At 45.7% G+C, this 8,942-nt stretch overlaps 1 pseudogene; it reads left to right on the top strand.

Annotated features, from left to right (window-relative positions):
* Positions 1-257: 257 nt before the first annotated feature.
* On the top strand, positions 258-1,438 carry LOC131755531 (piwi-like protein 2 pseudogene; annotated as a pseudogene).
* The last annotated feature ends 7,504 nt before the right edge of the window (positions 1,439-8,942 follow it).

Genomic DNA, 8,942 nt, shown 5'->3' with positions numbered 1-8,942 from the left:
TGCTATGGATTGGGGGTAGGGGAGAATCCTGGTCCCTCCTATCCACTACTTGGAGAAGCTGAGGGCTCCGGAACCACTGCAGAGGTGAAGTAAAGACCCAGAGGGATGTGGGCCCGTGGAGCTGCGCGAGCGGTGAGCTCGGGCTTCGCTTGAGGCCCCGTTGAGCTGCGCGAGGGCTCGAACGCTGGAGAGAGCAGGGGACGCAGGTGTGGAAGGCCGGGGAGGCCAAGGTCGCTCTGCAACAGGCCAGCCTTGCAATGGATCCTGTCCGACCACCCTTCAGGGGCCCGTCTCCTGTGTACCCATCTCAGTCTGTGCAGATGCCAGGCTCTTGGCAACAGGCTCCAAAACCTTTGGACCCAGCTCTGGGCAGGGCAGGACCTGCAGGCAGAGGGCATGTATTTGAAAAGCGAGAGGAGCCAGGCCCACAGAGTGGACCAGTGCAAAAGGAATCTGTGGGTTTGGTCTCAATGTTCCGAGGACTGGGCCTTGAAACAGTGTCCCGTACCCGTGTGAAACAGGAAATGCCTCCTTTAGGTAGAGGCATTTTAGGTCGAGGCTTGTCTACCAGTATTGCACGCAAGGACACAGAAGAACCCCATCCCACTTTTCTGGATCCTTCAGTGTTGGCATCTGGAGATAGCAAGATGGCAGAGGCCTCCGTTGGTTGGACTAGAACGCTTGGAAGAGGGAATTTGGATGCCTTTTTATTACCGATGGGAGGAGCAGCTGGTGGTATAGGCAGAGGAGTATACACGGCTCCCTGCACTCTCAGCCTGAGTTCTCAGGATCCTGCCCAGCTGTCATCTCCGCCACTTCTGTCTCCGGCCCCACTGCACTCTCTGGATCGCCCACCACTTGGGACTCCAGAACACAAGGAAAAGGAGCCTTTTGTGAAGCGAGGATCGAAAGGAACACCTCAATCTTTGAGATTGAACCTTATCAAAATACAGTGTCATAATGAAGCAATTTATCAGTATCATGTGACTTTCAGCCCCAACGTGGAGGGCAAAAGCATATGAGGTTTGGCGCGTTGAAGGACCGTCAAGCTGTCCCCGGACACATCACTGCTTTCCATGGATCCATTCTCTAGCTGCCTGGTAAGCTTCAACAAGTTCTTGAGTTAAAAAGTCAACGGGAAACTGACAGTGCTGAGATCACCATTAAGATTCAGTTGACAAAGATCCTGGAGCCCTGTTCTGACTTGCGCATTCCCTTCTACGATGCTGTTTTCCGTCGGGTAATGAAACTTTTAGATACGAAGCTGCTGGGGAGAAACTTCTTTGACCCTACAAGTGCCATGGTACTACAGCAACACAGATTGCGGATCTGGCCGGGCTATGCAGCTAGCATCCGGAGGACAGATGGAGGTCTTTTCCCGCTAGCTGATGTCACCCATAAGGTCATTCGGAATGATTCTGTGCCGGACATCATGTGAGTGGATGGTGGCATCTACGTTTAACAAACTAACAATTTTCTGAGAAGTTCAGTAATAGCTGGTAATAAATACAGATAAGCCATTGTTCCGTTTGGGTTTTACATTGTAGAATAGATTGAGGATGCTGAATTGATGTGCTCTTTCTGTGAGTCCCGCCAGGATAGGCATCTGAATAGAGACCTGCTGCACTTAGACTGAGGAGGAATGTAAGTCTCTGGTTACGAAGACTTGGTTTAATATACACATACCCTGAGTTCTTGTTTAAGTGTGTTATTCCTCTAGTAAATATTTACTGTAGTAAATATAGATGTGTATAATTTGGAATTGTGACATGAATTCCTATCTTATACATAAATCTGTGTGCATCTATGGTTTTTTTAGGTTGTGTACCTAGAAGTGGAATTACTTAATGAAAAGGTCGAACATTTTAACGACTTGAAATATTTACTATAATAAGATGTTTAAATATATATTGACCGATTACCCTCAAAAAAAAAAAAAAAAAAAAAAAAAAGGCCCAGAGGATGCTTGGCTGTGGGAACTGGTAAGTTCTCAGGCAAACGTGTGATTCTCATGAGTGGAAAAATCTAGGCTGATTCAGGCTGGCCAATAACAAGTTGCATTTGATCGTATCGGTATTAAATGCTGTCCTATCAAAGTACCCTCTTAGTGGAAAATTAGTAAGAATGCACCTTCTTTTTAAAAATTATCCAGGAAACCAGGGTATTTAGATCTGGGGATTATACAGGCAAGGGGTCATCAAATGGAACTTATAAGCGTTTAGTGCCATTTCAGGTATTTCAGTATCCTTAAAAGATGTACACATCCAAATAAGTCTGAAAGCTTGCGTTAATGGCTAACTTTGTTCTCAATCTTAAAATTGCTTTTGCTGGTTAAAAAAAAACATGATGAGAGCGTGCTGTATTTCAGCAACATAAAGACTGAAGCCCAAACAGAAAACTGAAAGAAAGCTTCCTCATTGAATTCTAATAACTGAATCCTCGGAGCCCACGACCAGGGCCTCGGGAGGGAGGAGTGCTCTGACGAGGCCTTTCCTGGGTTATCTGGCTTTGAAAGGATCATGTTCAAACCCTGCAAAGATGAAAGGCGGCCTCCACAGGCTGTGAGCTGGACTGTTAAACATTTCCATATGACATAGTCCTCTCCCGAGGCCTGACCTGCTGGGATAGCCCAAGTCTGCACATCTGAAGAAGCGAGGCCCTCCTCTGCCTGCCTCGCAGAAACGAAGCTGCGGAGAGAGCTTTTGAAAACGACTTGAAAATGCTTTGCTGTGGGGGGAAACGTCTTAATGCAAAAGGAGCCAGAGACATAACAATGTTCAAAACCTAACTCTTACTTAAAATAGATTTTTAGAATTTAAAGACAACCAAGGAATGGAGGCAAATCGTGGGAAATGAAGTTCATCTCGGCCGACATCTGCCCACTCCTTTTGATACATTTACTAGGTATTGTTTATTTTTTCTGTGTATATATTCATTTAATCGATTGAAATAGTGATAGCCTTTTCTAATTAGAAGCACTGAAAGACCTTTCTTTTCCACCATCTTAAGATTCTAAAAGGAATCTCTTATAAGAGATGGTCTAAATGAGGAAAAATCACTGGATTTTCTTTTCTGTCTTTTCGCTAATTAATTTAAATCATTTTCTCTTGACCTTTTTACTCATTTTCAAATATGTGCTTAAAACCAGGCATTGAATAATATTAATATAGCTAAAAATTATAATAATATAATTATAATATAATTATAAAATGTGTTGTCTAATTGCATTGATATTGTAGGCATTTATCAATTGCCTACGATGTTTCATACATCATAGGCAATTGATCAGTGCTTTTCCACTGACTGCAAACTATCTATCTTTTGAAGTATATGCAAGGCTCTCAGAAATTATTTTCATTAAAAAAAAAAACAAGGAAAATGTATTCTCCTGAAAAGATTTATGTAGTTTGTCTATGAGTTTTTCATAATTTTATTTTAAAACTTTACTCACACAAGATATTTTCCCAAGGTTATGAAGCATAATCTTATTCAATTAAGACTTCTCTAATGGTTTAGAGAAAACCATGGGGATTTGACGTGACATACAGTTAACAGTTTTAACAGCTAAATTCTTTGTTAACTTTGGCGTTTCAGTGTTAGTGGCTTTAAAGGATGGAGTAGCTGGGAAAATTGCGGGTTTGATAGCACATTGCCGTAGCTCTGGTGTCAGGGGGAGCTAAAGACCATTTAAGTGTAAGCAATGTGCAGTGTTCACGAGAAAGAGAGCATACCTGCGGATTTGTGCCTGAGTTGCCCTGTAATAAAGGACCCAGGAAGCTTCTGCTGTCAGGGTACGGGCAGGTGCCCTGCTGGATGACATGGTCCATACAGACACGTGTCCCAACACGGCCGAGTCCAAGTGGCTGACGGGCTGACCACACGTGTGCCAGGGGTCTCTGTGCTCCATCACCTCTGAAAAACCTGCTCCAGGAAGGACTTTGTTCCCGGAACCCCGAGACATCACCTGTGTAAGCACCACATCCCTTGAACCTTTGGATAGTAACAACACCCTGTTTCTGCTGTCTCTAAAGCTTCCTGTTTGCCTCTCCTGACCTCGAACAGATTGAAGCCGTATACATTACCCAACACACCCACGGGAACCATGGGGTCACCAAATAAGGAGAAACTGATGTATACTTTCCGTTTAACCATGCAGCAGCAATGAAACAAGTTGCTAAAATATGTTTTTAGCAGCCCAAATGTTAAATGAACCCATTGAAATCACCTTCATTGTTAAAAGAATCAGAACAGGTAGTAGTTTCTGTTTTGATAGGTATATTTGGAAGGTCCAGAAAGGTTTTGTATTTTTCTTTTTTTAACCCACGGGTCTAAAAATAAATTTGAAGAGCTCTCCAGAGAACAGAATTTATTCTGTCCTAAAAGTTCCTTTTGAAAATTAGGTTAATAAATATATCACATTTACCAAATTTGCAGCTTACTATTTAAGGTTGTGGGGAAAAAGTCAATAAACTATACTTTCTAATTCATTGCAGCTCCGTACCGGAAGCTCTCGCGTTTACATTAAGAACTTGAGAATAGAAATGAAAGAATGGATAGTTGTGTCAGAATCTTACAAGGTGATCTTACCATTTTCATGAATATTTAAACCATGCAAAGCAACCCTCTAGGTTCTCTTTATCCTCAGGCTCTTCATTTCAGAGACCAGTGGGAGAGGACACACACACACAGACACATTTTTAAAATCCCACATAATAATTTTGATACAAGATCCCTAAAACGTTGATTTTAGTATTCCTATGATTATATTAGAACTGTAAAACCAGCCCATAAAACTCACACCTCAGCCTTGCTTGCAGCTGGCTCGGCATCACGCTTATTGCTGCGATTATGCTGAGATGCTCCTTCCGCTGGTGGCTTCTGCGCCCCGCGGCGCCCACGGACCGGGCTTCCCTCCTGCCAGGCCCTCAGGCCTCGGCCATGCCTGGTTTCTGGCCCTGAGACGCTCCTTCGCTTCTTCCGACCTGCTTTGCACCCACATGTCGAACTTGAGCTACTTGGCTCTTACAGAAATAGAGCCCGGCCCGGAGGGAGGGGCGAGGGCCGGGCTGGTGCCTGGGACGCATGGTTCGTTGCGTGCGTCCACTTCCCGCGCACCCGGGGTGATGCCGCGGGAGATCGCCAGAGAGGAAGGCACAGCAGCAGAATGTGGCTGCCGTCAGCTCCTCTGGACAGAACTTTTACAAAACAGGCAGAAAGCAAGCCTCCACCGGTAGGCAGAGATGCTGGGACCGCAGACCGAGGTCCCCACGAAGAGAGGCCACCGTGTCCCAGTCCAGGAACATCGTTTCCGACCCTTCGCAGGTCGTTGCCTTTGCACCGGCTGCCACTGTTAGTTTGCGTACTACAGTTACCCCTAAGTTTCCTCAAGCAGCCCGCGGCCCTCCAGCTGCAGGTGAACGCCGTCACACAGGTGCAGGACCGGGAGAGGCGAAGACAGGCAGGGACCTGCCATCACGCCCGGCCGCCCACAGCGGGGCCGTCGGAGGCCGCGCGTCCAGCTCTTTGCTGAGACTCTAGAAAAAGGGCTCAAATAGGCACACAGTCCTATCGTGTCCATTTTACAGATGGGGCGGCTGAGGCTCCCACAGGAGAATGTGCCGTGCCCCCCTTCACGGGGGAGAGGCCTGATTCCGCTCCCCGCTCCGTGGGGCGGCGGAGGGGCCCCCCGGCCAGAGGACGGCTTTGGCCAGGGAAGGGGCCTTGCCTCCGCTATTCTTCGTGGGAAATCTTCCCCAGCAGAAGAGAGGTTCGTCCAGAGCCGGAAAGCGGAAAGGCTTTCCTTGGTCTATGCAAATCCCTCAGGAACCTGTTCAGCGAGGTGCCTCCTTTACCGAGTTACCCCGCAGAAATTCACACAAAGTGCTTTGTGCCTGGAGGGTTTTTAAACCAGAGGAAAACGTAAGGGCGCCAACTGGGCTTGACCAAGCCCCCCCCCCACCCCCACCCATCCTGGGCCTGTGCCGGGCTGACTTGGACAAGGCTCCTCCTGGGAGCCAAAGGAGGGGCTGTCTTTTCTTCTGCTGCCGGACAGACAGGAAGCAGCAGCCCCTGACTGGGGAGGGGCCGGGCTCACCCCTCAACCTGCGCCGCTGCGCCCAGAGAGGCTGCTTCTGGAATTTCTCCTGACCCGGCCTGTGCCCGTGTTTGTGGGTGGCCCTGTGTGTACCCACCCACAGACAGAGAGGTGCCGGGAAAACGAGGGCCCCGGGGGTTGAGGGGGGCTGTGACCCAGGAGGACACCGGATGGTCATTTCTCAGGTGTCTTTACCTGCGAAACCTAAGGGGAATGTCACAGACACAGTATATCCTCGGGACGACCCAAGCTTGCAACTGGAGCTCAGCTCTCCGAAAGCTTTGTCTCAAAATAAAGGGAACAGTGTCCAGTCAGTCCTCGGCGCCCTGATGTGAGTGGACAGACCAGCCGTCGGCAAGAAGGGAGCCCCCCACCTCCTCCCACCTGCTCCAGGAGCCGCCGGGAAATCACCAGGTTTAGCCTGTCCCTTTCATTACAAGTTCAAACACCAGCTTGTGCCCGGCCACTTTCCCGGCCGCTTGTCCTTGGTGTTAGAGAAGCAACATGTTCTTTCATTTCATTTCTAAATGGCATTTACTTATATGTTGTCCAACCAGGGGGAAAGCATCTGTGCTGGCTTTATCTTCTCCGAAATTAAGATAGGGGTTTAAATGGAAAATGTAATTTAAATCCTTTCCGACATGGAGTCTGTGCCTTTGGCCCCCTCGGCAGAGCTTCACAGAGAGACTGGAACGGTCTGGATGCTGTAGGAGTAGCTCCACAGTCAGAGGAGAAGTCAGAGCAGATAGAGACAAATCATCCCATGACATAGGTTAAAAGGGACCTGTTACTATGACAACAGATAGGGTCAGGTAACAAGATGAACAGCCACTTTTGATCTTCAAACAATTCTCTTTCCTTTGCTCTCTCCCTGTTATCTGGACCACTCCATCAAACACCTAGCAGATAACACAGTTGAAAACCCAATCGACCTTCAAGAAAACGGAGACAAGTTGCAAAGTGTATGGAAAGGTTACCATCACAGTGAAAGAGCTTCTGATGATATTTGCCTGTATACACAGAAACACACACACATCCATTTATTTTACGAGAGCAACAGGACAGGGTTCAAAGAGATCCACACAAGTGCTTAACACATGTACATAACTGTAATTTTTTTTCTATCCTTGAGAACTGAAATAGTAAGAGGCATTCAAAGTTAAAAGATGTAGATGTCAGGACTCACTCTGTAGAAACATTTGACACAAAATTACATCTGAGTAGGACTGAGAAGTGAATTGAGAGAGAATTCCCCCTCACTGAGTAATATGCACAGAGAAATTGATCAAAAAGCCCGCATAAGTGAAAAGAACTAGAAAAGCTTCAAAACCTTATACAGCCTTTCCCATGCTACTCAGTCATGGAGACATTGAACAAAAACCCAGTGATACGCTCTCCTCACGTTTAGCACTGAACTGCACTTGGTATACTATGAGCATTCTGTTTATGTTGCCGATGGTTCCAGAAAAGCAAGAAGAAAACGCTCTATATTTTACCTTCTGTGAGTTTACATTTTTATTACAATGGTCAACAAGACGTTTTGCCATGAAAACCATAAAGTTGTTTGCCCCAAAATGAAATGTCTTCAATATCAATGCTGTACAATCCGTTCACTGCAGGTGGAAACTCTTCTCTGCTGCTTTGGCCAGATTGGTGGAGAGACATGTGCTAAACGGGGGATTTGTGTTGTGGTTCCTTTAAGCCTCTTGTTACATCCCGGACCTCGTTCGCAGTGGCCCTGCACACCAAAGAGAAGCGACACTTCCATGAGGACACCCCTGGTTCCACTTTTGCAACTTTCCACAACACTGTGCCATTCTGAACCAACATTTGCATTGCACGGCTCAGGCTGGAGATGATTTATTCACATTTTATTAAAAAAAATAAGAAACACCTCTTTTCTTTGTTTCAAAATCTTCTGAAAAGCACACATCGTTTTCCCATTGGCTTCCAAAAGAAATCCTTTCCAAATGAAACAATTTTGGGTGAAATGTGCATGAAGCGAAAGCAGCATCAGAGGGAACTTGAACCGGCTTTAGTGACAATGTTTGCTCTAGTCCAGACCAAGTACACAGAGAATAATGCGACTCTCTACAATGCTTGATTTAAAAAAAAAAACAACGCAGCAATAAATGTGTAAATTTAACTAGAAAATGAAAAATACCCACATGTCAACTTTGAAGTGACCCAATAATTCATAATGTCCACAGTAATGAAAAGATTATGAGACTTTGATTTAAAGATGCTGAAAGAAAATACCTTTTTTTTTCAGCTCACATGGCAATCAGTATTTACATTTGCTGAGTCTAAGAACTAAATGCTTCCCAATTGTAGTAACAAAACTACCTTTTAAAAAATTGATTTTAAAAAAATAATTTATTGAAGTAGAGTTGATTTAACAATGTTGTGTTAATTTCTGCTGTACAACAAAGTGACTCAGTTATACGTATATATTATTTTTCACATTCTTTTCCATTCTGGTTTATCACAGGATAGTGAATATAGTTCCGTGTGCTCTACAGTAGGACCTGTTGCTTATCCATCCTCCATATAATAGTTTGCACCTGCTAATCCCAAACTCTCAACCCGCCCCTCCTCCACCCCCCTCCCCCTTGGCCACCACAAGTCTGTTCCCTATGTCTGTGAGTCTGTTTCTGTTTCATAGATAAATTCATTAGTGTTGTATTTTAGATTCCTTACAGAAAATATTTTGCGTCAGTTTAAGTAACTTTGATGGCATTTGTTCTGTAGAACGGCAGTGACTTGCTGGATGTTTGGGGAGGTTGGCTGGTGCGGTTGCAGAGGCAGAGCACTTGGGGGTCTGCACGGCCGCGCACCTGGTCCTCCG

This window comes from Kogia breviceps, chromosome 4, assembly GCF_026419965.1.
Source record: "Kogia breviceps isolate mKogBre1 chromosome 4, mKogBre1 haplotype 1, whole genome shotgun sequence".
Classification (NCBI taxonomy): Eukaryota; Metazoa; Chordata; class Mammalia; order Artiodactyla; family Physeteridae; genus Kogia; species Kogia breviceps.
Note: the sequence above shows the minus strand (reverse complement) of the source record. Positions and strands in the feature narration are given on the sequence as shown.